The sequence below is a fragment of the Mixophyes fleayi genome, chromosome 3, assembly GCF_038048845.1.
Source record: "Mixophyes fleayi isolate aMixFle1 chromosome 3, aMixFle1.hap1, whole genome shotgun sequence".
Classification (NCBI taxonomy): Eukaryota; Metazoa; Chordata; class Amphibia; order Anura; family Limnodynastidae; genus Mixophyes; species Mixophyes fleayi.
In genome coordinates, this window is record NC_134404.1 from 5,059,895 (window position 1) to 5,086,326 (window position 26,432).

General features: G+C 39.1%; 23 non-coding genes across 23 annotated transcripts; all 23 read right to left on the minus strand.

Annotated features, from left to right (window-relative positions):
• Nucleotides 1-372: 372 nt before the first annotated feature.
• Nucleotides 373-462, minus strand: TRNAY-GUA (transfer RNA tyrosine (anticodon GUA)). Its single transcript is given in 2 exon segments — nucleotides 373-408; nucleotides 426-462. It is a non-coding gene; the product is annotated as a tRNA-Tyr (tRNA).
• Nucleotides 463-4,973: 4,511 nt separating this feature from the next.
• On the minus strand, nucleotides 4,974-5,045 carry TRNAE-UUC (transfer RNA glutamic acid (anticodon UUC)). Its single transcript has one exon. It is a non-coding gene; the product is annotated as a tRNA-Glu (tRNA).
• Nucleotides 5,046-5,648: 603 nt separating this feature from the next.
• TRNAY-GUA (transfer RNA tyrosine (anticodon GUA)) lies at nucleotides 5,649-5,738 on the minus strand. The gene is given in 2 exon segments: nucleotides 5,649-5,684; nucleotides 5,702-5,738. It is a non-coding gene; the product is annotated as a tRNA-Tyr (tRNA).
• Nucleotides 5,739-6,729: 991 nt separating this feature from the next.
• Nucleotides 6,730-6,801, minus strand: TRNAE-UUC (transfer RNA glutamic acid (anticodon UUC)). Its single transcript has one exon. It is a non-coding gene; the product is annotated as a tRNA-Glu (tRNA).
• A 604-nt stretch (nucleotides 6,802-7,405) lies between these two features.
• TRNAY-GUA (transfer RNA tyrosine (anticodon GUA)) lies at nucleotides 7,406-7,495 on the minus strand. Its single transcript is given in 2 exon segments — nucleotides 7,406-7,441; nucleotides 7,459-7,495. It is a non-coding gene; the product is annotated as a tRNA-Tyr (tRNA).
• A 992-nt stretch (nucleotides 7,496-8,487) lies between these two features.
• Nucleotides 8,488-8,559, minus strand: TRNAE-UUC (transfer RNA glutamic acid (anticodon UUC)). The gene has a single exon. It is a non-coding gene; the product is annotated as a tRNA-Glu (tRNA).
• Nucleotides 8,560-9,162: 603 nt separating this feature from the next.
• Nucleotides 9,163-9,252, minus strand: TRNAY-GUA (transfer RNA tyrosine (anticodon GUA)). The gene is given in 2 exon segments: nucleotides 9,163-9,198; nucleotides 9,216-9,252. It is a non-coding gene; the product is annotated as a tRNA-Tyr (tRNA).
• A 991-nt stretch (nucleotides 9,253-10,243) lies between these two features.
• On the minus strand, nucleotides 10,244-10,315 carry TRNAE-UUC (transfer RNA glutamic acid (anticodon UUC)). Its single transcript has one exon. It is a non-coding gene; the product is annotated as a tRNA-Glu (tRNA).
• Nucleotides 10,316-10,919: 604 nt separating this feature from the next.
• On the minus strand, nucleotides 10,920-11,009 carry TRNAY-GUA (transfer RNA tyrosine (anticodon GUA)). The gene is given in 2 exon segments: nucleotides 10,920-10,955; nucleotides 10,973-11,009. It is a non-coding gene; the product is annotated as a tRNA-Tyr (tRNA).
• Nucleotides 11,010-12,002: 993 nt separating this feature from the next.
• TRNAE-UUC (transfer RNA glutamic acid (anticodon UUC)) lies at nucleotides 12,003-12,074 on the minus strand. The gene has a single exon. It is a non-coding gene; the product is annotated as a tRNA-Glu (tRNA).
• Nucleotides 12,075-12,679: 605 nt separating this feature from the next.
• Nucleotides 12,680-12,769, minus strand: TRNAY-GUA (transfer RNA tyrosine (anticodon GUA)). Its single transcript is given in 2 exon segments — nucleotides 12,680-12,715; nucleotides 12,733-12,769. It is a non-coding gene; the product is annotated as a tRNA-Tyr (tRNA).
• A 993-nt stretch (nucleotides 12,770-13,762) lies between these two features.
• Nucleotides 13,763-13,834, minus strand: TRNAE-UUC (transfer RNA glutamic acid (anticodon UUC)). The gene has a single exon. It is a non-coding gene; the product is annotated as a tRNA-Glu (tRNA).
• Nucleotides 13,835-14,439: 605 nt separating this feature from the next.
• On the minus strand, nucleotides 14,440-14,529 carry TRNAY-GUA (transfer RNA tyrosine (anticodon GUA)). The gene is given in 2 exon segments: nucleotides 14,440-14,475; nucleotides 14,493-14,529. It is a non-coding gene; the product is annotated as a tRNA-Tyr (tRNA).
• Nucleotides 14,530-15,522: 993 nt separating this feature from the next.
• TRNAE-UUC (transfer RNA glutamic acid (anticodon UUC)) lies at nucleotides 15,523-15,594 on the minus strand. The gene has a single exon. It is a non-coding gene; the product is annotated as a tRNA-Glu (tRNA).
• Nucleotides 15,595-16,199: 605 nt separating this feature from the next.
• Nucleotides 16,200-16,289, minus strand: TRNAY-GUA (transfer RNA tyrosine (anticodon GUA)). Its single transcript is given in 2 exon segments — nucleotides 16,200-16,235; nucleotides 16,253-16,289. It is a non-coding gene; the product is annotated as a tRNA-Tyr (tRNA).
• Nucleotides 16,290-17,957: 1,668 nt separating this feature from the next.
• Nucleotides 17,958-18,047, minus strand: TRNAY-GUA (transfer RNA tyrosine (anticodon GUA)). Its single transcript is given in 2 exon segments — nucleotides 17,958-17,993; nucleotides 18,011-18,047. It is a non-coding gene; the product is annotated as a tRNA-Tyr (tRNA).
• Nucleotides 18,048-19,040: 993 nt separating this feature from the next.
• Nucleotides 19,041-19,112, minus strand: TRNAE-UUC (transfer RNA glutamic acid (anticodon UUC)). The gene has a single exon. It is a non-coding gene; the product is annotated as a tRNA-Glu (tRNA).
• Nucleotides 19,113-20,798: 1,686 nt separating this feature from the next.
• On the minus strand, nucleotides 20,799-20,870 carry TRNAE-UUC (transfer RNA glutamic acid (anticodon UUC)). The gene has a single exon. It is a non-coding gene; the product is annotated as a tRNA-Glu (tRNA).
• A 605-nt stretch (nucleotides 20,871-21,475) lies between these two features.
• On the minus strand, nucleotides 21,476-21,565 carry TRNAY-GUA (transfer RNA tyrosine (anticodon GUA)). Its single transcript is given in 2 exon segments — nucleotides 21,476-21,511; nucleotides 21,529-21,565. It is a non-coding gene; the product is annotated as a tRNA-Tyr (tRNA).
• Nucleotides 21,566-22,558: 993 nt separating this feature from the next.
• TRNAE-UUC (transfer RNA glutamic acid (anticodon UUC)) lies at nucleotides 22,559-22,630 on the minus strand. The gene has a single exon. It is a non-coding gene; the product is annotated as a tRNA-Glu (tRNA).
• Nucleotides 22,631-23,235: 605 nt separating this feature from the next.
• On the minus strand, nucleotides 23,236-23,325 carry TRNAY-GUA (transfer RNA tyrosine (anticodon GUA)). The gene is given in 2 exon segments: nucleotides 23,236-23,271; nucleotides 23,289-23,325. It is a non-coding gene; the product is annotated as a tRNA-Tyr (tRNA).
• Nucleotides 23,326-24,316: 991 nt separating this feature from the next.
• TRNAE-UUC (transfer RNA glutamic acid (anticodon UUC)) lies at nucleotides 24,317-24,388 on the minus strand. The gene has a single exon. It is a non-coding gene; the product is annotated as a tRNA-Glu (tRNA).
• Nucleotides 24,389-26,076: 1,688 nt separating this feature from the next.
• TRNAE-UUC (transfer RNA glutamic acid (anticodon UUC)) lies at nucleotides 26,077-26,148 on the minus strand. Its single transcript has one exon. It is a non-coding gene; the product is annotated as a tRNA-Glu (tRNA).
• Nucleotides 26,149-26,432: the final 284 nt, after the last annotated feature.

A 26,432-nucleotide genomic window follows, 5' to 3' on the forward strand; every position in this document is an offset into this window, starting at 1 on the left:
GCAGATTTGTAAATGCCAATCCAGCAGGATAGGTAACAATGCAATAAATCCATGTGTGATGTCTGTAGGCCACTTTCCAAGAAGTGGAAAAGGTTCTCATTTCCATTTTAATGAGTTGCAAAGAGCTATGGAAAGTATCCCCAGTAACAGAACTCGTGTCTCTATCACCTGCCTCTGCACTGTACTTCAACAGAGCACAGAAACCATAATTGCCCTACTAGAGGCTCAGCAGCATGCAGGATGATTAACAGGCAGCAGAAATGAAAACAAGTTACAGTTTCTCTGACTATTAAAGATAAACAGCATGAGTCATGCATATTTCTGGGTATTTAATATGTCAGAAATTGCCCTCTAAAATTATATGAAAAACTTTCCTTCAAGCCGGAGTTGAACCAGCGACCTAAGGATTTCTGTACCAATTTCCGCTACAGTCCTCCGCTCTACCAGCTGAGCTATCGAAGGATTGTGCTTTAGAGGACTTCTGATGTCATGTGCACTACATCTGACTGAGTGAAAACACAAACAAAATTGAATTATCCATAAAACAGAAAAATTGCTTGTCTAGATAAAGAGATCCACATTTTTATTTCTGGTCTACTTGCTCATCAAAAGTTGTAAAAATTGTTATATTTAATAATTGGTAATACATCATTAAAAGTTTGATTTTTATTTGTTCATTTTGAATTAATTAGCTTCAGAAATAGTTGGGAAAACAGCTTCCTTAGATTTTCCAACTGCAGACGCCTTTACGTCAAGATTAAAAATGCTGGAAAATTTTCAACCTCTTCTGCGTTCTCCAATTTAGCTTGACTTTTTTAATTGATGAAAATTCCAGAAATTGTGGTGACAAATTGTCAAACTTTTGCCCAGTGAGACAAAAATGGATTTCTAGTCAATGGTCCACGCTGCCACCACTATTTCTCACAGTACTCTCTGTTTTTACAATGCATCTTCTATGGGTTCAGATCCATGGGATTTCAGAAGTAATATTGTATTTCAGTTCCCATCCGTGGTGTCTTAAACCTGTCTTTTGTATGCTGATTAAGGAAAGCGGAGAAATTCTGGGCACAGAAGCAGACATTATTGGTTTGTAAGCATTTGCGTAGTCTAGTTTCATTCAGAACATCCCTACTGCACCATTAAAAAGTTGTGAACTCTCCCTGGAAACCCATTGATCCACAAGTTCAAGAGTTCTTTTTTTTTCACATGAAGGATGTGTTACATATAAAATAGGGTTGTCCCACTCGAAATTTGGAAGATGGATGTTGAAATATGGGGTCAGACCAGTTCTATCCTAATTTTGGATACAGAAATGTTGGGAGGTATATAAATACTGTGGATTTGACCACATCCCATTTCCATAACCAAAGCACAGTTTTTCCTGGATTTTGTTGCTGAGATCAACAGAGCATTAAACAAGTGGTACTGTTGCTGCCATTCAAAAAAGCTTCAACTTCCCATACCGGGAGTCGAACCTGGGCCGCCTGGGTGAAAACCAGGAATCCTAACTGCTAGACCATATGGGACTTTTCCGTTGAGTGTTTCAGCATAGCAGCAGAACAAATATATCATGCTTTGCTGTAATGTATCTTAACTCTCTGTGTATTTCATATTTAACCAGGTGGTGACATGGAGTGGGTTTGGCATGGCCTAAGATGACACTAATTTCATCATCACGCTCCAGACCACTCAGTGATCAGTGAGGTGGGCAATGTTTGATGATGTGATTTGCATCATCACGGCACGTCCCTGACCACTTGCAGATTTGTAAATGCCAATCCAGCAGGATAGGTAACAATGCAATAAATCCATGTGTGATGTCTGGAGGCCACTTTCCAAGAAGTGGAAAAGGTTCTCATTTCCATTTTAATGAGTTGCAAAGAGCTATGGAAAGTATTCCCAGTAACAGAACTCGTGTCTCTATCACCTGCCTCTGCACTGTACTTCAACAGAGCACAGAAACCATAATTGCCCTACTAGAGGCTCAGCAGCATGCAGGATGATTAACAGGCAGCAGAGATGAAAACAAGTTACAGTTTCTCTGACTAGTAAAGATAAACAGCATGAGCCATGCATATTTCTGGGTATTTAATATGTCAGAAATTGCCCTCTAAAATGATATGAAAAACTTTCCTTCGAGCCGGAGTTGAACCAGCGACCTAAGGATTTCTGTACCAATTTCCTCTACAGTCCTCCGCTCTACCAGCTGAGCTATTGAAGGATTGTGCTTTAGAGGATTTCTGATGTCATGTGCACTACATCTGACTGAGTGAAAGCAAAAACAGAATTGAAATATCCATAAAACAGAAAAATTGCTTGTCTAGATAAAGAGATCCACATTTTTATTTCAGGTCTACTTGCTCATCAAAAGTTGTAAAAATTGTCATATTTAATAATTGGTAATACATCATTAAAAGTTTGATTTTTATTTGTTCATTTTGAATTAATTAGCTTCAGAAATAGTTGGGAAAACAGCTTCCTTAGATTTTCCAACTGCAGACGCCTTTACGTCAAGATTAAAAATGCTGGAAAATTTTCAACCTCTTCTGCGTTCTCCAATTTAGCTTGACTTTTTTAATTGATGAAAATTCCAGAAATTGTGGTGACAAATTGTCAAACTTTTGCCCAGTGAGACAAAAATGGATTTCTAGTCAATGGTCCATGCTGCCACCACTATTTCTCACAGTACTCTCTGTTTTTACAATGCATCTTCTATGGGTTCAGATCCATGGGATTTCAGAAGTAATATTGTATTTCAGTTCCCATCCATGGTCTCAAACCTGTCCTTTGTATGCTGATTAAGGAAAGCGGAGAAATTCTGGGCACAGAAGCAGACATTATTGGTTTGTAAGCATTTGCGTAGTCTAGTTTCATTCAGAACATCCCTACTGCACCATTAAAATGTTGTGAACACTCCCTGGAAACCCGTTGATCCACAAGTTCAAGAGTTCTTTTTTTTCACATGAAGGATGTGTTACATATAAAATAGGGTTGTCCCACTCGAAATTTGGAAGATGGATGTTGAAATATGGGGTCAGACCAGTTCTGTCCTAATTTTGGATACAGAAATGTTGGGAGGTATATAAATACTGTGGATTTCACCACATCCCATTTCCATAACCAAAGCACAGTTTCTCCTGGATTTTGTTGCTGAGATCAACAGAGCATTAAACAAGTGGTACTGTTGCTGCCATTCAAAAAAGCTTCAACTTCCCATACCAGGAGTTGAACCCGGGCCGCCTGGGTGAAAACCAGGAATCCTAACTGCTAGACCATATGGGACTTTTCCGTTGAGTGTTTCAGCATAGCAGCAGAACAAATATATCATGCTTTGCTGTAATGTATCTTAACTCTCTGTGTATTTCATATTTAACCAGGTGGTGACATGGAGTGGGTTTGGCATGGCCTAAGATGACACTAATTTCATCATCACGCTCCAGACCACTCAGTGATCAGTGAGGTGGGCAATGTTTGATGATGTGATTTGCATCATCACGGCACGTCCCTGACCACTTGCAGATTTGTAAATGCCAATCCAGCAGGATAGGTAACAATGCAATAAATCCATGTGTGATGTCTGTAGGCCACTTTCCAAGAAGTGGAAAAGGTTCTCATTTCCATTTTAATGAGTTGCAAAGAGCTATGGAAAGTATCCCCAGTAACAGAACTCGTGTCTCTATCACCTGCCTCTGCACTGTACTTCAACAGCGCACAGAAACCATAATTGCCCTACTAGAGGCTCAGCAGCATGCAGGATGATTAACAGGCAGCAGAAATGAAAACAAGTTACAGTTTCTCTGACTATTAAAGATAAACAGCATGAGTCATGCATATTTCTGGGTATTTAATATGTCAGAAATTGCCCTCTAAAATTATATGAAAAACTTTCCTTCAAGCCGGAGTTGAACCAGTGACCTAAGGATTTCTGTACCAATTTCCGCTACAGTCCTCCGCTCTACCAGCTGAGCTATCGAAGGATTGTGCTTTAGAGGACTTCTGATGTCATGTGCACTACATCTGACTGAGTGAAAACACAAACAAAATTGAATTATCCATAAAACAGAAAAATTGCTTGTCTAGATAAAGAGATCCACATTTTTATTTCTGGTCTACTTGCTCATCAAAAGTTGTAAAAATTGTTATATTTAATAATTGGTAATACATCATTAAAAGTTTGATTTTTATTTGTTCATTTTGAATTAATTAGCTTCAGAAATAGTTGGGAAAACAGCTTCCTTAGATTTTCCAACTGCAGACGCCTTTACGTCAAGATTAAAAATGCTGGAAAATTTTCAACCTCTTCTGCGTTCTCCAATTTAGCTTGACTTTTTTAATTGATGAAAATTCCAGAAATTGTGGTGACAAATTGTCAAACTTTTGCCCAGTGAGACAAAAATGGATTTCTAGTCAATGGTCCACGCTGCCACCACTATTTCTCACAGACAGTACTCTCTGTTTTTACAATGCATCTTCTATGGGTTCAGATCCATGGGATTTCAGAAGTAATATTGTATTTCAGTTCCCATCCGTGGTGTCTTAAACCTGTCTTTTGTATGCTGATTAAGGAAAGCGGAGAAATTCTGGGCACAGAAGCAGACATTATTGGTTTGTAAGCATTTGCGTAGTCTAGTTTCATTCAGAACATCCCTACTGCACCATTAAAAAGTTGTGAACTCTCCCTGGAAACCCATTGATCCACAAGTTCAAGAGTTCTTTTTTTTTCACATGAAGGATGTGTTACATATAAAATAGGGTTGTCCCACTCGAAATTTGGAAGATGGATGTTGAAATATGGGGTCAGACCAGTTCTATCCTAATTTTGGATACAGAAATGTTGGGAGGTATATAAATCCTGTGGATTTGACCACATCCCATTTCCATAACCAAAGCACAGTTTTTCCTGGATTTTGTTGCTGAGATCAACAGAGCATTAAACAAGTGGTACTGTTGCTGCCATTCAAAAAAGCTTCAACTTCCCATACCGGGAGTCGAACCCGGGCCGCCTGGGTGAAAACCAGGAATCCTAACTGCTAGACCATATGGGACTTTTCCGTTGAGTGTTTCAGCATAGCAGCAGAACAAATATATCATGCTTTGCTGTAATGTATCTTAACTCTGTGTATTTCATATTTAACCAGGTGGTGACATGGAGTGGGTTTGGCATGGCCTATGATGACACTAATTTCATCATCACGCTCCAGACCACTCAGTGATCAGTGAGGTGGGCAATGTTTGATGATGTGATTTGCATCATCACGGCACGTCCCTGACCACTTGCAGATTTGTAAATGCCAATCCAGCAGGATAGGTAACAATGCAATAAATCCATGTGTGATGTCTGGAGGCCACTTTCCAAGAAGTGGAAAAGGTTCTCATTTCCATTTTAATGAGTTGCAAAGAGCTATGGAAAGTATCCCCAGTAACAGAACTCGTGTCTCTATCACCTGCCTCTGCACTGTACTTCAACAGAGCACAGAAACCATAATTGCCCTACTAGAGGCTCAGCAGCATGCAGGATGATTAACAGGCAGCAGAAATGAAAACAAGTTACAGTTTCTCTGACTATTAAAGATAAACAGCATGAGCCATGCATATTTCTGGGTATTTAATATGTCAGAAATTGCCCTCTAAAATGATATGAAAAACTTTCCTTCGAGCCGGAGTTGAACCAGCGACCTAAGGATTTCTGTACCAATTTCCTCTACAGTCCTCCGCTCTACCAGCTGAGCTATCGAAGGATTGTGCTTTAGAGGATTTCTGATGTCATGTGCACTACATCTGACTGAGTGAAAACAAAAACAGAATTGAAATATCCATAAAACAGAAAAATTGCTTGTCTAGATAAAGAGATCCACATTTTTATTTCTGGTCTACTTGCTCATCAAAAGTTGTAAAAATTGTCATATTTAATAATTGGTAATACATCATTAAAAGTTTGATTTTTTTTTGTTCATTTTGAATTAATTAGCTTCAGAAATAGTTGGGAAAACAGCTTCCTTAGATTTTCCAACTGTAGACGCCTTTACGTCAAGATTAAAAATGCTGGAAAATTTTCACCCTCTTCTGCGTTCTCCAATTTAGCTTGACTTTTTTAATTGATGAAAATTCCAGAAATTGTGGTGACAAATTGTCAAACTTTTGCCCAGTGAGACAAAAATGGATTTCTAGTCAATGGTCCACGCTGCCACCACTATTTCTCACAGTACTCTCTGTTTTTACAATGCATCTTCTATGGGTTCAGATCCATGGGATTTCAGAAGTAATATTGTATTTCAGTTCCCATCCGTGGTCTCTTAAACCTGTCCTTTGTATGCTGATTAAGGAAAGCGGAGAAATTCTGGGCACAGAAGCAGACATTATTGGTTTGTAAGCATTGTCGTAGTCTAGTTTCATTCAGAACATCCCTACTGCACCATTAAAAAGTTGTGAACTCTCCCTGGAAACCCATTGATACACAAGTTCAAGAGTTCTTTTTTTTCACATGAAGGATGTGTTACATATAAAATACGGTTGTCCCACTCGAAATTTGGAAGATGGATGTTGAAATATGGGGTCAGACCAGTTCTGTCCTAATTTTGGATACAGAAATGTTGGGAGGTATATAAATACTGTGGATTTGACCACATCCCATTTCCATAAGCAACGCACAGTTTCTCCTGGATTTTGTTGCTGAGATCAACAGAGCATTAAACAAGTGGCACTGTTGCTGCCATTCAAAAAAGCTTCAACTTCCCATACCGGGAGTCGAACCCGGGCCACCTGGGTGAAAACCAGGAATCCTAACTGCTAGACCATATGGGACTTTTCTGTTGAGTGTTTCAGCATAGCAGCAGAACAAATATATCATGCTTTGCTGTAATGTATCTTAACTCTCTGTGTATTTCATATTTAACCAGGTGGTGACATGGAGTGGGTTTGGCATGGCCTAAGATGACACTAATTTCATCATCACGCTCCAGACCACTCAGTGATCAGTGAGGTGGGCAATGTTTGATGATGTGATTTGCATCATCACGGCACGTCCCTGACCACTTGCAGATTTGTAAATGCCAATCCAGCAGGATAGGTAACAATGCAATAAATCCATGTGTGATGTCTGTAGGCCACTTTCCAAGAAGTGGAAAAGGTTCTCATTTCCATTTTAATGAGTTGCAAAGAGCTATGGAAAGTATCCCCAGTAACAGAACTCGTGTCTCTATCACCTGCCTCTGCACTGTACTTCAACAGAGCACAGAAACCATAATTGCCCTACTAGAGGCTCAGCAGCATGCAGGAAGTTTAACAGGCAGCAGAAATGAAAACAAGTTACAGTTTCTCTGACTATTAAAGATAAACAGCATGAGTAAGCATATTTCTGGGTATTTAATATGTCAGAAATTGCCCTCTAAACTGATATGAAAAACTTTCCTTCGAGCCGGAATTGAACCAGCGACCTAAGGATTTCTGTACCAATTTCCTCTACAGTCCTCCGCTCTACCAGCTGAGCTATCGAAGGATTGTGCTTTAGAGGATTTCTGATGTCATGTGCACTACATCTGACTGAGTGAAAACACAAACAGAATTGAAATATCCATAAAACAAAAAAATTGCTTGTCTAGATAAAGAGATCCACATTTTTATTTCTGGTCTACTTGCTCATCAAAAGTTGTAAAAATTGTCATATTTAATAATTGGTAATATATCATTAAAAGTTTGATTTTTATTTGTTCATTTTGAATTAATTAGCTTCAGAAATAGTTGGGAAAACAGCTTCCTTAGATTTTCCAACTGCAGACGCCTTTACGTCAAGATTAAAAATGCTGGAAAATTTTCAACCTCTTCTGCGTTCTCCAATTTAGCTTGACTTTTTTAATTGATGAAAATTCCAGAAATTGTGGTGACAAATTGTCAAACTTTTGCCCAGTGAGACAAAAATGGATTTCTAGTCAATGGTCCACGCTGCCACCACTATTTCTCACAGTACTCTCTGTTTTTACAATGCATCTTCTATGGGTTCAGATCCATGGGATTTCAGAAGTAATATTGTATTTCAGTTCCCATCCGTGGTCTCTTAAACCTGTCTTTTGTATGCTGATTAAGGAAAGCGGAGAAATTCTGGGCACAGAAGCAGACATTATTGGTTTGTAAGCATTTGCGTAGTCTAGTTTCATTCAGAACATCCCTACTGCACCATTAAAAAGTTGTGAACTCTCCCTGGAAACCCATTGATCCACAAGTTCAAGAGTTCTTTTTTTTTCACATGAAGGATGTGTTACATATAAAATAGGGTTGTCCCACTCGAAATTTGGAAGATGGATGTTGAAATATGGGGTCAGACCAGTTCTATCCTAATTTTGGATACAGAAATGTTGGGAGGTATATAAATCCTGTGGATTTGACCACATCCCATTTCCATAACCAAAGCACAGTTTTTCCTGGATTTTGTTGCTGAGATCAACAGAGCATTAAACAAGTGGTACTGTTGCTGCCATTCAAAAAAGCTTCAACTTCCCATACCGGGAGTCGAACCCGGGCCGCCTGGGTGAAAACCAGGAATCCTAACTGCTAGACCATATGGGACTTTTCCGTTGAGTGTTTCAGCATAGCAGCAGAACAAATATATCATGCTTTGCTGTAATGTATCTTAACTCTGTGTATTTCATATTTAACCAGGTGGTGACATGGAGTGGGTTTGGCATGGCCTATGATGACACTAATTTCATCATCACGCTCCAGACCACTCAGTGATCAGTGAGGTGGGCAATGTTTGATGATGTGATTTGCATCATCACGGCACGTCCCTGACCACTTGCAGATTTGTAAATGCCAATCCAGCAGGATAGGTAACAATGCAATAAATCCATGTGTGATGTCTGGAGGCCACTTTCCAAGAAGTGGAAAAGGTTCTCATTTCCATTTTAATGAGTTGCAAAGAGCTATGGAAAGTATCCCCAGTAACAGAACTCGTGTCTCTATCACCTGCCTCTGCACTGTACTTCAACAGAGCACAGAAACCATAATTGCCCTACTAGAGGCTCAGCAGCATGCAGGATGATTAACAGGCAGCAGAAATGAAAACAAGTTACAGTTTCTCTGACTATTAAAGATAAACAGCATGAGCCATGCATATTTCTGGGTATTTAATATGTCAGAAATTGCCCTCTAAAATGATATGAAAAACTTTCCTTCGAGCCGGAGTTGAACCAGCGACCTAAGGATTTCTGTACCAATTTCCTCTACAGTCCTCCGCTCTACCAGCTGAGCTATCGAAGGATTGTGCTTTAGAGGATTTCTGATGTCATGTGCACTACATCTGACTGAGTGAAAACAAAAACAGAATTGAAATATCCATAAAACAGAAAAATTGCTTGTCTAGATAAAGAGATCCACATTTTTATTTCTGGTCTACTTGCTCATCAAAAGTTGTAAAAATTGTCATATTTAATAATTGGTAATACATCATTAAAAGTTTGATTTTTTTTTGTTCATTTTGAATTAATTAGCTTCAGAAATAGTTGGGAAAACAGCTTCCTTAGATTTTCCAACTGTAGACGCCTTTACGTCAAGATTAAAAATGCTGGAAAATTTTCACCCTCTTCTGCGTTCTCCAATTTAGCTTGACTTTTTTAATTGATGAAAATTCCAGAAATTGTGGTGACAAATTGTCAAACTTTTGCCCAGTGAGACAAAAATGGATTTCTAGTCAATGGTCCACGCTGCCACCACTATTTCTCACAGTACTCTCTGTTTTTACAATGCATCTTCTATGGGTTCAGATCCATGGGATTTCAGAAGTAATATTGTATTTCAGTTCCCATCCGTGGTCTCTTAAACCTGTCCTTTGTATGCTGATTAAGGAAAGCGGAGAAATTCTGGGCACAGAAGCAGACATTATTGGTTTGTAAGCATTGTCGTAGTCTAGTTTCATTCAGAACATCCCTACTGCACCATTAAAAAGTTGTGAACTCTCCCTGGAAACCCATTGATACACAAGTTCAAGAGTTCTTTTTTTTCACATGAAGGATGTGTTACATATAAAATACGGTTGTCCCACTCGAAATTTGGAAGATGGATGTTGAAATATGGGGTCAGACCAGTTCTGTCCTAATTTTGGATACAGAAATGTTGGGAGGTATATAAATACTGTGGATTTGACCACATCCCATTTCCATAAGCAACGCACAGTTTCTCCTGGATTTTGTTGCTGAGATCAACAGAGCATTAAACAAGTGGCACTGTTGCTGCCATTCAAAAAAGCTTCAACTTCCCATACCGGGAGTCGAACCCGGGCCACCTGGGTGAAAACCAGGAATCCTAACTGCTAGACCATATGGGACTTTTCTGTTGAGTGTTTCAGCATAGCAGCAGAACAAATATATCATGCTTTGCTGTAATGTATCTTAACTCTCTGTGTATTTCATATTTAACCAGGTGGTGACATGGAGTGGGTTTGGCATGGCCTAAGATGACACTAATTTCATCATCACGCTCCAGACCACTCAGTGATCAGTGAGGTGGGCAATGTTTGATGATGTGATTTGCATCATCACGGCACGTCCCTGACCACTTGCAGATTTGTAAATGCCAATCCAGCAGGATAGGTAACAATGCAATAAATCCATGTGTGATGTCTGTAGGCCACTTTCCAAGAAGTGGAAAAGGTTCTCATTTCCATTTTAATGAGTTGCAAAGAGCTATGGAAAGTATCCCCAGTAACAGAACTCGTGTCTCTATCACCTGCCTCTGCACTGTACTTCAACAGAGCACAGAAACCATAATTGCCCTACTAGAGGCTCAGCAGCATGCAGGAAGTTTAACAGGCAGCAGAAATGAAAACAAGTTACAGTTTCTCTGACTATTAAAGATAAACAGCATGAGTAAGCATATTTCTGGGTATTTAATATGTCAGAAATTGCCCTCTAAACTGATATGAAAAACTTTCCTTCGAGCCGGAATTGAACCAGCGACCTAAGGATTTCTGTACCAATTTCCTCTACAGTCCTCCGCTCTACCAGCTGAGCTATCGAAGGATTGTGCTTTAGAGGATTTCTGATGTCATGTGCACTACATCTGACTGAGTGAAAACACAAACAGAATTGAAATATCCATAAAACAAAAAAATTGCTTGTCTAGATAAAGAGATCCACATTTTTATTTCTGGTCTACTTGCTCATCAAAAGTTGTAAAAATTGTCATATTTAATAATTGGTAATATATCATTAAAAGTTTGATTTTTATTTGTTCATTTTGAATTAATTAGCTTCAGAAATAGTTGGGAAAACAGCTTCCTTAGATTTTCCAACTGCAGACGCCTTTACGTCAAGATTAAAAATGCTGGAAAATTTTCAACCTCTTCTGCGTTCTCCAATTTAGCTTGACTTTTTTAATTGATGAAAATTCCAGAAATTGTGGTGACAAATTGTCAAACTTTTGCCCAGTGAGACAAAAATGGATTTCTAGTCAATGGTCCACGCTGCCACCACTATTTCTCACAGTACTCTCTGTTTTTACAATGCATCTTCTATGGGTTCAGATCCATGGGATTTCAGAAGTAATATTGTATTTCAGTTCCCATCCGTGGTCTCTTAAACCTGTCCTTTGTATGCTGATTAAGGAAAGCGGAGAAATTCTGGGCACAGAAGCAGACATTATTGGTTTGTAAGCATTGGCGTAGTCTAGTTTCATTCAGAACATCCCTACTGCACCATTAAAAAGTTGTGAACCTTCCCTGGAAACCCATTGATCCACAAGTTCAAGAGTTTTTTTTTTTTTCACATGAAGGATGTGTTACATATAAAATAGGGTTGTCCCACTCGAAATTTGGAAGATGGATGTTGAAATATGGGGTCAGACCAGTTCTGTCCTAATTTTGGATACAGAAATGTTGGGAGGTATATAAATACTGTGGATTTCACCACATCCCATTTCCGTAAGCAAAGCACAGTTTCTCCTGGATTTTGTTGCTGAGATCAACAGAGCATTAAACAAGTGGTACTGTTGCTGCCATTCAAAAAAGCTTCAACTTCCCATACCGGGAGTCGAACCCGGGCCACCTGGGTGAAAACCAGGAATCCTAACTGCTAGACCATATGGGACTTTTCTGTTGAGTGTTTCAGCATAGCAGCAGAACAAATATATCATGCTTTGCTGTAATGTATCTTAACTCTCTGTGTATTTCATATTTAACCAGGTGGTGACATGGAGTGGGTTTGGCATGGCCTAAGATGACACTAATTTCATCATCACGCTCCAGACCACTCAGTGATCAGTGAGGTGGGCAATGTTTGATGATGTGATTTGCATCATCACGGCACGTCCCTGACCACTTGCAGATTTGTAAATGCCAATCCAGCAGGATAGGTAACAATGCAATAAATCCATGTGTGATGTCTGTAGGCCACTTTCCAAGAAGTGGAAAAGGTTCTCATTTCCATTTTAATGAGTTGCAAAGAGCTATGGAAAGTATCCCCAGTAACAGAACTCGTGTCTCTATCACCTGCCTTTGCACTGTACTTCAACAGAGCACAGAAACCATAATTGCCCTACTAGAGGCTCAGCAGCATGCAGGAAGATTAACAGGCAGCAGAAATGAAAACAAGTTACAGTTTCTCTGACTATTAAAGATAAACAGCATGAGTCATGCATATTTCTGGGTATTTAATATGTCAGAAATTGCCCTCTAAACTGATATGAAAAACTTTCCTTCGAGCCGGAATTGAACCAGCGACCTAAGGATTTCTGTACCAATTTCCTCTACAGTCCTCCGCTCTACCAGCTGAGCTATCGAAGGATTGTGCTTTAGAGGATTTCTGATGTCATGTGCACTACATCTGACTGAGTGAAAACACAAACAGAATTGAAATATCCATAAAACAGAAAAATTGCTTGTCTAGATAAAGAGATCCACATTTTTATTTCTGGTCTACTTGCTCATCAAAAGTTGTAAAAATTGTCATATTTAATAATTGGTAATATATCATTAAAAGTTTGATTTTTATTTGTTCATTTTGAATTAATTAGCTTCAGAAATAGTTGGGAAAACAGCTTCCTTAGATTTTCCAACTGCAGACGCCTTTACGTCAAGATTAAAAATGCTGGAAAATTTTCAACCTCTTCTGCGTTCTCCAATTTAGCTTGACTTTTTTAATTGATGAAAATTCCAGAAATTGTGGTGACAAATTGTCAAACTTTTGCCCAGTGAGACAAAAATGGATTTCTAGTCAATGGTCCACGCTGCCACCACTATTTCTCACAGTACTCTCTGTTTTTACAATGCATCTTCTATGGGTTCAGATCCATGGGATTTCAGAAGTAATATTGTATTTCAGTTCCCATCCGTGGTCTCTTAAACCTGTCCTTTGTATGCTGATTAAGGAAAGCGGAGAAATTCTGGGCACAGAAGCAGACATTATTGGTTTGTAAGCATTGGCGTAGTCTAGTTTCATTCAGAACATCCCTACTGCACCATTAAAAAGTTGTGAACCTTCCCTGGAAACCCATTGATCCACAAGTTCAAGAGTTTTTTTTTTTTTCACATGAAGGATGTGTTACATATAAAATAGGGTTGTCCCACTCGAAATTTGGAAGATGGATGTTGAAATATGGGGTCAGACCAGTTCTGTCCTAATTTTGGATACAGAAATGTTGGGAGGTATATAAATACTGTGGATTTCACCACATCCCATTTCCGTAAGCAAAGCACAGTTTCTCCTGGATTTTGTTGCTGAGATCAACAGAGCATTAAACAAGTGGTACTGTTGCTGCCATTCAAAAAAGCTTCAACTTCCCATACCGGGAGTCGAACCCGGGCCACCTGGGTGAAAACCAGGAATCCTAACTGCTAGACCATATGGGACTTTTCTGTTGAGTGTTTCAGCATAGCAGCAGAACAAATATATCATGCTTTGCTGTAATGTATCTTAACTCTCTGTGTATTTCATATTTAACCAGGTGGTGACATGGAGTGGGTTTGGCATGGCCTAAGATGACACTAATTTCATCATCACGCTCCAGACCACTCAGTGATCAGTGAGGTGGGCAATGTTTGATGATGTGATTTGCATCATCACGGCACGTCCCTGACCACTTGCAGATTTGTAAATGCCAATCCAGCAGGATAGGTAACAATGCAATAAATCCATGTGTGATGTCTGTAGGCCACTTTCCAAGAAGTGGAAAAGGTTCTCATTTCCATTTTAATGAGTTGCAAAGAGCTATGGAAAGTATCCCCAGTAACAGAACTCGTGTCTCTATCACCTGCCTTTGCACTGTACTTCAACAGAGCACAGAAACCATAATTGCCCTACTAGAGGCTCAGCAGCATGCAGGAAGATTAACAGGCAGCAGAAATGAAAACAAGTTACAGTTTCTCTGACTATTAAAGATAAACAGCATGAGTCATGCATATTTCTGGGTATTTAATATGTCAGAAATTGCCCTCTAAACTGATATGAAAAACTTTCCTTCGAGCCGGAATTGAACCAGCGACCTAAGGATTTCTGTACCAATTTCCTCTACAGTCCTCCGCTCTACCAGCTGAGCTATCGAAGGATTGTGCTTTAGAGGATTTCTGATGTCATGTGCACTACATCTGACTGAGTGAAAACACAAACAGAATTGAAATATCCATAAAACAGAAAAATTGCTTGTCTAGATAAAGAGATCCACATTTTTATTTCTGGTCTACTTGCTCATCAAAAGTTGTAAAAATTGTCATATTTAATAATTGGTAATACATCATTAAAAGTTTGATTTTTATTTGTTCATTTTGAATTAATTAGCTTCAGAAATAGTTGGGAAAACAGCTTCCTTAGATTTTCCAACTGCAGACGCCTTTACGTCAAGATTAAAAATGCTGGAAAATTTTCAACCTCTTCTGCGTTCTCCAATTTAGCTTGACTTTTTTAATTGATGAAAATTCCAGAAATTGTGGTGACAAATTGTCAAACTTTTGCCCAGTGAGACAAAAATGGATTTCTAGTCAATGGTCCACGCTGCCACCACTATTTCTCACAGTACTCTCTGTTTTTACAATGCATCTTCTATGGGTTCAGATCCATGGGATTTCAGAAGTAATATTGTATTTCAGTTCCCATCCGTGGTCTCTTAAACCTGTCCTTTGTATGCTGATTAAGGAAAGCGGAGAAATTCTGGGCACAGAAGCAGACATTATTGGTTTGTAAGCATTGGCGTAGTCTAGTTTCATTCAGAACATCCCTACTGCACCATTAAAAAGTTGTGAACCTTCCTTGGAAACCCATTGATCCACAAGTTCAAGAGTTTTTTTTTTTTTCACATGAAGGATGTGTTACATATAAAATAGGGTTGTCCCACTCGAAATTTGGAAGATGGATGTTGAAATATGGGGTCAGACCAGTTCTGTCCTAATTTTGGATACAGAAATGTTGGGAGGTATATAAATACTGTGGATTTGACCACATCCCATTTCCATAACCAAAGCACAGTTTCTCCTGGATTTTGTTGCTGAAATCAACAGAGCATTAAACAAGTGGTACTGTTGCTGCCATTCAAAAAAGCTTCAACTTCCCATACCGGGAGTCGAACCCGGGCCACCTGGGTGAAAACCAGGAATCCTAACTGCTAGACCATATGGGACTTTTCCGTTGAGTGTTTCAGCATAGCAGCAGAACAAATATATCATGCTTTGCTGTAATGTATCTTAACTCTCTGTGTATTTCATATTTAACCAGGTGGTGATATTGAGTGGGTTTGGCATGGCCTAAGATGACACTAATTTCATCATCACGCTCCAGACCACTCAGTGATCAGTGAGGTGGGCAATGTTTGATGATGTGATTTGCATCATCACGGCACGTCCCTGACCACTTGCAGATTTGTAAATGCCAATCCAGCAGGATAGGTAACAATGCAATAAATCCATGTGTGATGTCTGTAGGCCACTTTCCAAGAAGTGGAAAAGGTTCTCATTTCCATTTTAATGAGTTGCAAAGAGCTATGGAAAGTATCCCCAGTAACAGAACTCGTGTCTCTATCACCTGCCTCTGCACTGTACTTCAACAGAGCACAGAAACCATAATTGCCCTACTAGAGGCTCAGCAGCATGCAGGATGATTAACAGGCAGCAGAAATGAAAACAAGTTACAGTTTCTCTGACTATTAAAGATAAACAGCATGAGTCATGCATATTTCTGGCTATTTAATATGTCAGAAATTGCCCTCTAAAATGATATGAAAAACTTTCCTTCGAGCCGGAGTTGAACCAGCGACCTAAGGATTTCTGTACCAATTTCCTCTACAGACCTCTGCTCTACCAGCTGAGCTATCGAAGGATTGTGCTTTAGAGGACTTCTGATGTCATGTGCACTACATCTGACTGAGTGAAAACACAAACAGAATTGAATTATCCATAAAACAGAAAAATTGCTTCTCTAGATAAAGAGATCCACATTTTTATTTCTGGTCTACTTGCTCATCAAAAGTTGTAAAAATTGTCATGTTTAATAATTGGTAATACATCATTAAAAGTTTGATTTTTATTTGTTCATTTTGAATTAATTAGCTTCAGAAATAGTTGGGAAAACAGCTTCCTTAGACTTTCCAACTGCAGACGCCTTTACGTCAAGATTAAAAATGCTGGAAAATTTTCAACCTCTTCTGCATTCTCCAATTTAGCTTGACTTTTTTAATTGATGAAAATTCCAGAAATTGTGGTGACAAATTGTCAAACATTTGCCCAGTGAGACAAAAATGGATTTCTAGTCAATGGTCCACGCTGCCACCACTATTTCTCACAGTACTCTCTGTTTTTACATTGCATCTTCTATGTGTTCAGATCCATGGGATTTCAGAAGTAATATTGTATTTCAGTTCACATCCGTAGTCTCTTAAACCTGTCTTTTATATGCTGATTAAGGAAAGAGGAGAAATTCTGGGCACAGAAGCAGACATTATTGGTTTGTAAGCATGGGCGTAGTCTAGTTTCATTCAGAACATCCCTACTGCACCATTAAAAAGTTGTGAACTCTCCCTGGAAACCCATTGATCCACAAGTTCAAGAGTTCTTTTTTTTCACATGAAGGATGTGTTACATATAAAATAGGGTTGTCCCACTCGAAATTTGGAAGATGGATGTTGAAATATGGGGTCAGACCAGTTCTGTCCTAATTTTGGATACAGAAATGTTGGGAGGTATATAAATACTGTGGATTTCACCACATCCCATTTCCATAACCAAAGCACAGTTTCTCCTGGATTTTGTTGCTGAGATCAACAGAGCATTAAACAAGTGGTACTGTTGCTGCCATTCAAAAAAGCTTCAACTTCCCATACCGGGAGTCGAACCCGGGCCGCCTGGCTGAAAACCAGGAATCCTAACTGCTAGACCATATGGGACTTTTCTGTTGAGTGTTTCAGCATAGCAGCAGAACAAATATATCATGCTTTGCTGTAATGTATCTTAACTCTCTGTGTATTTCATATTTAACCAGGTGGTGACATGGAGTGGGTTTGGCATGGCCTAAGATGACACTAATTTCATCATCACGCTCCAGACCACTCAGTGATCAGTGAGGTGGGCAATGTTTGATGATGTGATTTGCATCATCACGGCACGTCCCTGACCACTTGCAGATTTGTAAATGCCAATCCAGCAGGATAGGTAACAATGCAATAAATCCATGTGTGATGTCTGTAGGCCACTTTCCAAGAAGTGGGAAAGGTTCTCATTTCCATTTTAATGAGTTGCAAAGAGCTATGGAAAGTATCCCCAGTAACAGAACTCGTGTCTCTATCACCTGCCTCTGCACTGTACTTCAACAGAGCACAGAAACCATAATTGCCCTACTAGAGGCTCAGCAGCATGCAGTAAGATTAACAGGCAGCAGAAATGAAAACAAGTTACAGTTTCTCTGACTATTAAAGATAAACAGCATGAGTCATGCATATTTCTGGGTATTTAATATGTCAGAAATTGCCCTCTAAACTTATATGAAAAACTTTCCTTCGAGCTGGAATTGAACCAGCGACCTAAGGATTTCTGTACCAATTTCCTCTACAGTCCTCCGCTCTACCAGCTGAGCTATCGAAGGATTGTGCTTTAGAGGATTTCTGATGTCATGTGCACTACATCTGACTGAGTGAAAACACAAACAGAATTGAAATATCCATAAAACAGAAAAATTGCTTGTCTAGATAAATAGATCCACAATTTTATTTCTGGTCTACTTGCTCATCAAAAGTTGTAAAAATTGTCATATTTAATAATTGGTAATACATCATTAAAAGTTTGATTTTTATTTGTTCATTTTGAATTAATTAGCTTCAGAAATAGTTGGGAAAACAGCTTCCTTAGATTTTCCAACTGCAGACGCCTTTACGTCAAGATTAAAAATGCTGGAATATTTTCAACCTCTTCTGCGTTCTCCAATTTAGCTTGACTTTTTTAATTGATGAAAATTCCAGAAATTGTGGTGACAAATTGTCAAACTTTTGCCCAGTGAGACAAAAATGGATTTCTAGTCAATGGTCCACGCTGCCACCACTATTTCTCACAGTACTCTCTGTTTTTACAATGCATCTTCTATGGGTTCAGATCCATGGGATTTCAGAAGTAATATTGTATTTCAGTTCCCATCCGTGGTCTCTTAAACCTGTCCTTTGTATGCTGATTAAGGAAAGCGGAGAAATTCTGGGCACAGAAGCAGACATTATTGGTTTGTAAGCAATGGCGTTGTCTAGTTTCATTCAGAACATCCCTACTGCACCATTAAAAAGTTGTGAACCTTCCCTGGAAACCCATTGATCCACAAGTTCAAGAGTTTTTTTTTTTTTCACATGAAGGATGTGTTACATATAAAATACGGTTGTCCCACTCGAAATTTGGAAGATGGATGTTGAAATATGGGGTCAGACCAGTTCTGTCCTAATTTTGGATACAGAAATGTTGGGAGGTATATAAATACTGTGGATTTGACCACATCCCATTTCCATAACCAAAGCACAGTTTCTCCTGGATTTTGTTGCTGAGATCAACAGAGCATTAAACAAGTGGTACTGTTGCTGCCATTCAAAAAAGCTTCAACTTCCCATACCGGGAGTCGAACCCAGGCCACCTGGGTGAAAACCAGGAATCCTAACTGCTAGACCACATGGGACTTTTCCGTTGAGTGTTTCAGCATAGCAGCAGAACAAATATATCATGCTTTGCTGTAATGTATCTTAACTCTCTGTGTATTTCATATTTAACCAGGTGGTGACATTGAGTGGGTTTGGCATGGCCTAAGATGACACTAATTTCATCATCACGCTCCAGACCACTCAGTGATCAGTGAGGTGGGCAATGTTTGATGATGTGATTTGCATCATCACGGCACGTCCCTGACCACTTGCAGATTTGTAAATGCCAATCCAGCAGGATAGGTAACAATGCAATAAATCCATGTGTGATGTCTGTAGGCCACTTTCCAAGAAGTGGAAAAGGTTCTCATTTCCATTTTAATGAGTTGCAAAGAGCTATGGAAAGTATCCCCAGTAACAGAACTCGTGTCTCTATCACCTGCCTCTGCACTGTACTTCAACAGAGCACAGAAACCATAATTGCCCTACTAGAGGCTCAGCAGCATGCAGGATGATTAACAGGCAGCAGAAATGAAAACAAGTTACAGTTTCTCTGACTATTAAAGATAAACAGCATGAGTCATGCATATTTCTGGCTATTTAATATGTCAGAAATTGCCCTCTAAAATGATATGAAAAACTTTCCTTTGAGCTGGAGTTGAACCAGCGACCTAAGGATTTCTGTACCAATTTCCTCTACAGTCCTCCGCTCTACCAGCTGAGCTATCGAAGGATTGTGCTTTAGAGGATTTCTGATGTCATGTGCACTACATCTGACTGAGTGAAAACACAAACAGAATTGAAATATCCATAAAACAGAAAAATTGCTTGTCTAGATAAAGAGATCCACATTTTTATTTCTGGTCTACTTGCTCATCAAAAGTTGTAAAAATTGTCATATTTAATAATTGGTAATACATCATTAAAAGTTTGATTTTTATTTGTTCATTTTGAATTAATTAGCTTCAGAAATAGTTGGGAAAACAGCTTCCTTAGATTTTCCAACTGCAGACGCCTTTACGTCAAGATTAAAAATGCTGGAAAATTTTCAACCTCTTCTGCGTTCTCCAATTTAGCTTGACTTTTTTAATTGATGAAAATTCCAGAAATTGTGGTGACAAATTGTCAAACTTTTGCCCAGTGAGACAAAAATGGATTTCTAGTCAATGGTCCACGCTGCCACCACTATTTCTCACAGTACTCTCTGTTTTTACAATGCATCTTCTATGGGTTCAGATCCATGGGATTTCAGAAGTAATATTGTATTTCAGTTCCCATCCGTGGTCTCTTAAACCTGTCCTTTGTATGCTGATTAAGGAAAGCGGAGAAATTCTGGGCACAGAAGCAGACATTATTGGTTTGTAAGCATTGGCGTAGTCTAGTTTCATTCAGAACATCCCTACTGCACCATTAAAAAGTTGTGAACTCTCCCTGGAAACCCATTGATACACAAGTTCAAGAGTTCTTTTTTTTCACATGAAGGATGTGTTACATATAAAATACGGTTGTCCCACTCGAAATTTGGAAGATGGATGTTGAAATATGGGGTCAGACCAGTTCTGTCCTAATTTTGGATACAGAAATGTTGGGAGGTATATAAATACTGTGGATTTGACCACATCCCATTTCCATAACCAAAGCACAGTTTCTCCTGGATTTTGTTGCTGAGATCAACAGAGCATTAAACAAGTGGTACTGTTGCTGCCATTCAAAAAAGCTTCAACTTCCCATACCGGGAGTTGAACCCGGGCCACCTGGGTGAAAACCAGGAATCCTAACTGCTAGACCATATGGGACTTTTCTGTTGAGTGTTTCAGCATAGCAGCAGAACAAATATATCATGCTTTGCTGTAATGTATCTTAACTCTCTGTGTATTTCATATTTAACCAGGTGGTGACATGGAGTGGGTTTGGCATGGCCTAAGATGACACTAATTTCATCATCACGCTCCAGACCACTCAGTGATCAGTGAGGTGGGCAATGTTTGATGATGTGATTTGCATCATCACGGCACGTCCCTGACCACTTGCAGATTTGTAAATGCCAATCCAGCAGGATAGGTAACAATGCAATAAATCCATGTGTGATGTCTGTAGGCCACTTTCCAAGAAGTGGGAAAGGTTCTCATTTCCATTTTAATGAGTTGCAAAGAGCTATGGAAAGTATCCCCAGTAACAGAACTCGTGTCTCTATCACCTGCCTCTGCACTGTACTTCAACAGAGCACAGAAACCATAATTGCCCTACTAGAGGCTCAGCAGCATGCAGGAAGATTAACAGGCAGCAGAAATGAAAACAAGTTACAGTTTCTCTGACTATTAAAGATAAACAGCATGAGTCATGCATATTTCTGGGTATTTAATATGTCAGAAATTGCCCTCTAAACTGATATGAAAAACTTTCCTTTGAGCCGGAATTGAACCAGCGACCTAAGGATTTCTGTACCAATTTCCTCTACAGTCCTCCGCTCTACCAGCTGAGCTATCGAAGGATTGTGCTTTAGAGGATTTCTGATGTCATGTGCACTACATCTGACTGAGTGAAAACACAAACAGAATTGAAATATCCATAAAACAGAAAAATTGCTTGTCTAGATAAAGAGATCCACATTTTTATTTCTGGTCTACTTGCTCATCAAAAGTTGTAAAAATTGTCATATTTAATAATTGGTAATACATCATTAAAAGTTTGATTTTTATTTGTTCATTTTGAATTAATTAGCTTCAGAAATAGTTGGGAAAACAGCTTCCTTAGATTTTCCAACTGCAGACGCCTTTACGTCAAGATTAAAAATGCTGGAAAATTTTCAACCTCTTCTGCGTTCTCCAATTTAGCTTGACTTTTTTAATTGATGAAAATTCCAGAAATTGTGGTGACAAATTGTCAAACTTTTGCCCAGTGAGACAAAAATGGATTTCTAGTCAATGGTCCACGCTGCCACCACTATTTCTCACAGTACTCTCTGTTTTTACAATGCATCTTCTATGGGTTCAGATCCATGGGATTTCAGAAGTAATATTGTATTTCAGTTCCCATCCGTGGTCTCTTAAACCTGTCCTTTGTATGCTGATTAAGGAAAGCGGAGAAATTCTGGGCACAGAAGCAGACATTATTGGTTTGTAAGCATTGGCGTAGTCTAGTTTCATTCAGAACATCCCTACTGCACCATTAAAAAGTTGTGAACCTTCCCTGGAAACCCATTGATCCACAAGTTCAAGAGTTTTGTTTTTTTTCACATGAAGGATGTGTTACATATAAAATAGGGTTGTCCCACTCGAAATTTGGAAGATGGATGTTGAAATATGGGGTCAGACCAGTTCTGTCCTAATTTTGGATACAGAAATGTTGGGAGGTATATAAATACTGTGGATTTGACCACATCCCATTTCCATAACCAAAGCACAGTTTCTCCTGGATTTTGTTGCTGAGATCAACAGAGCATTAAACAAGTGGTACTGTTGCTGCCATTCAAAAAAGCTTCAACTTCCCATACCGGGAGTCGAACCCAGGCCACCTGGGTGAAAACCAGGAATCCTAACTGCTAGACCACATGGGACTTTTCCGTTGAGTGTTTCAGCATAGCAGCAGAACAAATATATCATGCTTTGTTGTAATGTATCTTAACTCTCTGTGTATTTCATATTTAACCAGGTGGTGACATTGAGTGGGTTTGGCATGGCCTAAGATGACACTAATTTCATCATCACGCTCCAGACCACTCAGTGATCAGTGAGGTGGGCAATGTTTGATGATGTGATTTGCATCATCACGGCACGTCCCTGACCACTTGCAGATTTGTAAATGCCAATCCAGCAGGATAGGTAACAATGCAATAAATCCATGTGTGATGTCTGTAGGCCACTTTCCAAGAAGTGGAAAAGGTTCTCATTTCCATTTTAATGAGTTGCAAAGAGCTATGGAAAGTATCCCCAGTAACAGAACTCGTGTCTCTATCACCTGCCTCTGCACTGTACTTCAACAGAGCACAGAAACCATAATTGCCCTACTAGAGGCTCAGCAGCATGCAGGAAGATTAACAGGCAGCAGAAATGAAAACAAGTTACAGTTTCTCTGACTATTAAAGATAAACAGCATGAGTCATGCATATTTCTGGCTATTTAATATGTCAGAAATTGCCCTCTAAAATGATATGAAAAACTTTCCTTCGAGCTGGAGTTGAACCAGCAACCTAAGGATTTCTGTACCAATTTCCTCTACAGTCCTCCGCTCTACCAGCTGAGCTATCGAAGGATTGTGCTTTAGAGGATTTCTGATGTCATGTGCACTACATCTGACTGAGTGAAAACACAAACAGAATTGAATTATCCATAAAACAGAAAAATTGCTTGTCTAGATAAAGAGATCCACATTTTTATTTCTGGTCTACTTGCTCATCAAAAGTTGTAAAAATTGTCATGTTTAATAATTGGTAATACATCATTAAAAGTTTGATTTTTATTTGTTCATTTTGAATTAATTAGCTTCAGAAATAGTTGGGAAAACAGCTTCCTTAGACTTTCCAACTGCAGACGCCTTTACGTCAAGATTAAAAATGCTGGAAAATTTTCAACCTCTTCTGCGTTCTCCAATTTAGCTTGACTTTTTTAATTGATGAAAATTCCAGAAATTGTGGTGACAAATTGTCAAACTTTTGCCCAGTGAGACAAAAATGGATTTCTAGTCAATGGTCCACGCTGCCACCACTATTTCTCACAGTACTCTCTGTTTTTACAATGCATCTTCTATAGGTTCAGATCCATGGGATTTCAGAAGTAATATTGTATTTCAGTTCCCATCCGTGGTCTCTTAAACCTGTCCTTTGTATGCTGATTAAGGAAAGCGGAGAAATTCTGGGCACAGAAGCAGACATTATTGGTTTGTAAGCATTGGCGTAGTCTAGTTTCATTCAGAACATCCCTACTGCACCATTAAAAAGTTGTGAACTCTCCCTGGAAACCCATTGATACACAAGTTCAAGAGTTCTTTTTTTTCACATGAAGGATGTGTTACATATAAAATACGGTTGTCCCACTCGAAATTTGGAAGATGGATGTTGAAATATGGGGTCAGACCAGTTCTGTCCTAATTTTGGATACAGAAATGTTGGGAGGTATATAAATACTGTGGATTTGACCACATCCCATTTCCATAACCAAAGCACAGTTTCTCCTGGATTTTGTTGCTGAGATCAACAGAGCATTAAACAAGTGGTACTGTTGCTGCCATTCAAAAAAGCTTCAACTTCCCATACCGGGAGTTGAACCCGGGCCACCTGGGTGAAAACCAGGAATCCTAACTGCTAGACCATATGGGACTTTTCTGTTGAGTGTTTCAGCATAGCAGCAGAACAAATATATCATGCTTTGCTGTAATGTATCTTAACTCTCTGTGTATTTCATATTTAACCAGGTGGTGACATGGAGTGGGTTTGGCATGGCCTAAGATGACACTAATTTCATCATCACGCTCCAGACCACTCAGTGATCAGTGAGGTGGGCAATGTTTGATGATGTGATTTGCATCATCACGGCACGTCCCTGACCACTTGCAGATTTGTAAATGCCAATCCAGCAGGATAGGTAACAATGCAATAAATCCATGTGTGATGTCTGTAGGCCACTTTCCAAGAAGTGGGAAAGGTTCTCATTTCCATTTTAATGAGTTGCAAAGAGCTATGGAAAGTATCCCCAGTAACAGAACTCGTGTCTCTATCACCTGCCTCTGCACTGTACTTCAACAGAGCACAGAAACCATAATTGCCCTACTAGAGGCTCAGCAGCATGCAGGAAGATTAACAGGCAGCAGAAATGAAAACAAGTTACAGTTTCTCTGACTATTAAAGATAAACAGCATGAGTCATGCATATTTCTGGGTATTTAATATGTCAGAAATTGCCCTCTAAACTGATATGAAAAACTTTCCTTTGAGCCGGAATTGAACCAGCGACCTAAGGATTTCTGTACCAATTTCCTCTACAGTTCTCCGCTCTACCAGCTGAGCTATCGAAGGATTGTGCTTTAGAGGATTTCTGATGTCATGTGCACTACATCTGACTGAGTGAAAACACAAACAGAATTGAAATATCCATAAAACAGAAAAATTGCTTGTCTAGATAAAGAGATCCACATTTTTATTTCTGGTCTACTTGCTCATCAAAAGTTGTAAAAATTGTCATATTTAATAATTGGTAATACATCATTAAAAGTTTGATTTTTATTTGTTCATTTTGAATTAATTAGCTTCAGAAATAGTTGGGAAAACAGCTTCCTTAGATTTTCCAACTGCAGACGCCTTTACGTCAAGATTAAAAATGCTGGAAAATTTTCAACCTCTTCTGCGTTCTCCAATTTAGCTTGACTTTTTTAATTGATGAAAATTCCAGAAATTGTGGTGACAAATTGTCAAACTTTTGCCCAGTGAGACAAAAATGGATTTCTAGTCAATGGTCCACGCTGCCACCACTATTTCTCACAGTACTCTCTGTTTTTACAATGCATCTTCTATGGGTTCAGATCCATGGGATTTCAGAAGTAATATTGTATTTCAGTTCCCATCCGTGGTCTCTTAAACCTGTCCTTTGTATGCTGATTAAGGAAAGCGGAGAAATTCTGGGCACAGAAGCAGACATTATTGGTTTGTAAGCATTGGCGTAGTCTAGTTTCATTCAGAACATCCCTACTGCACCATTAAAAAGTTGTGAACCTTCCCTGGAAACCCATTAATCCACAAGTTCAAGAGTTTTGTTTTTTTTCACATGAAGGATGTGTTACATATAAAATAGGGTTGTCCCACTCGAAATTTGGAAGATGGATGTTGAAATATGGGGTCAGACCAGTTCTGTCCTAATTTTGGATACAGAAATGTTGGGAGGTATATAAATACTGTGGATTTGACCACATCCCATTTCCATAACCAAAGCACAGTTTCTCCTGGATTTTGTTGCTGAGATCAACAGAGCATTAAACAAGTGGTACTGTTGCTGCCATTCAAAAAAGCTTCAACTTCCCATACCGGGAGTCGAACCCAGGCCACCTGGGTGAAAACCAGGAATCCTAACTGCTAGACCACATGGGACTTTTCCGTTGAGTGTTTCAGCATAGCAGCAGAACAAATATATCATGCTTTGCTGTAATGTATCTTAACTCTCTGTGTATTTCATATTTAACCAGGTGGTGACATTGAGTGGGTTTGGCATGGCCTAAGATGACACTAATTTCATCATCACGCTCCAGACCACTCAGTGATCAGTGAGGTGGGCAATGTTTGATGATGTGATTTGCATCATCACGGCACATCCCTGACCACTTGCAGATTTGTAAATGCCAATCCAGCAGGATAGGTAACAATGCAATAAATCC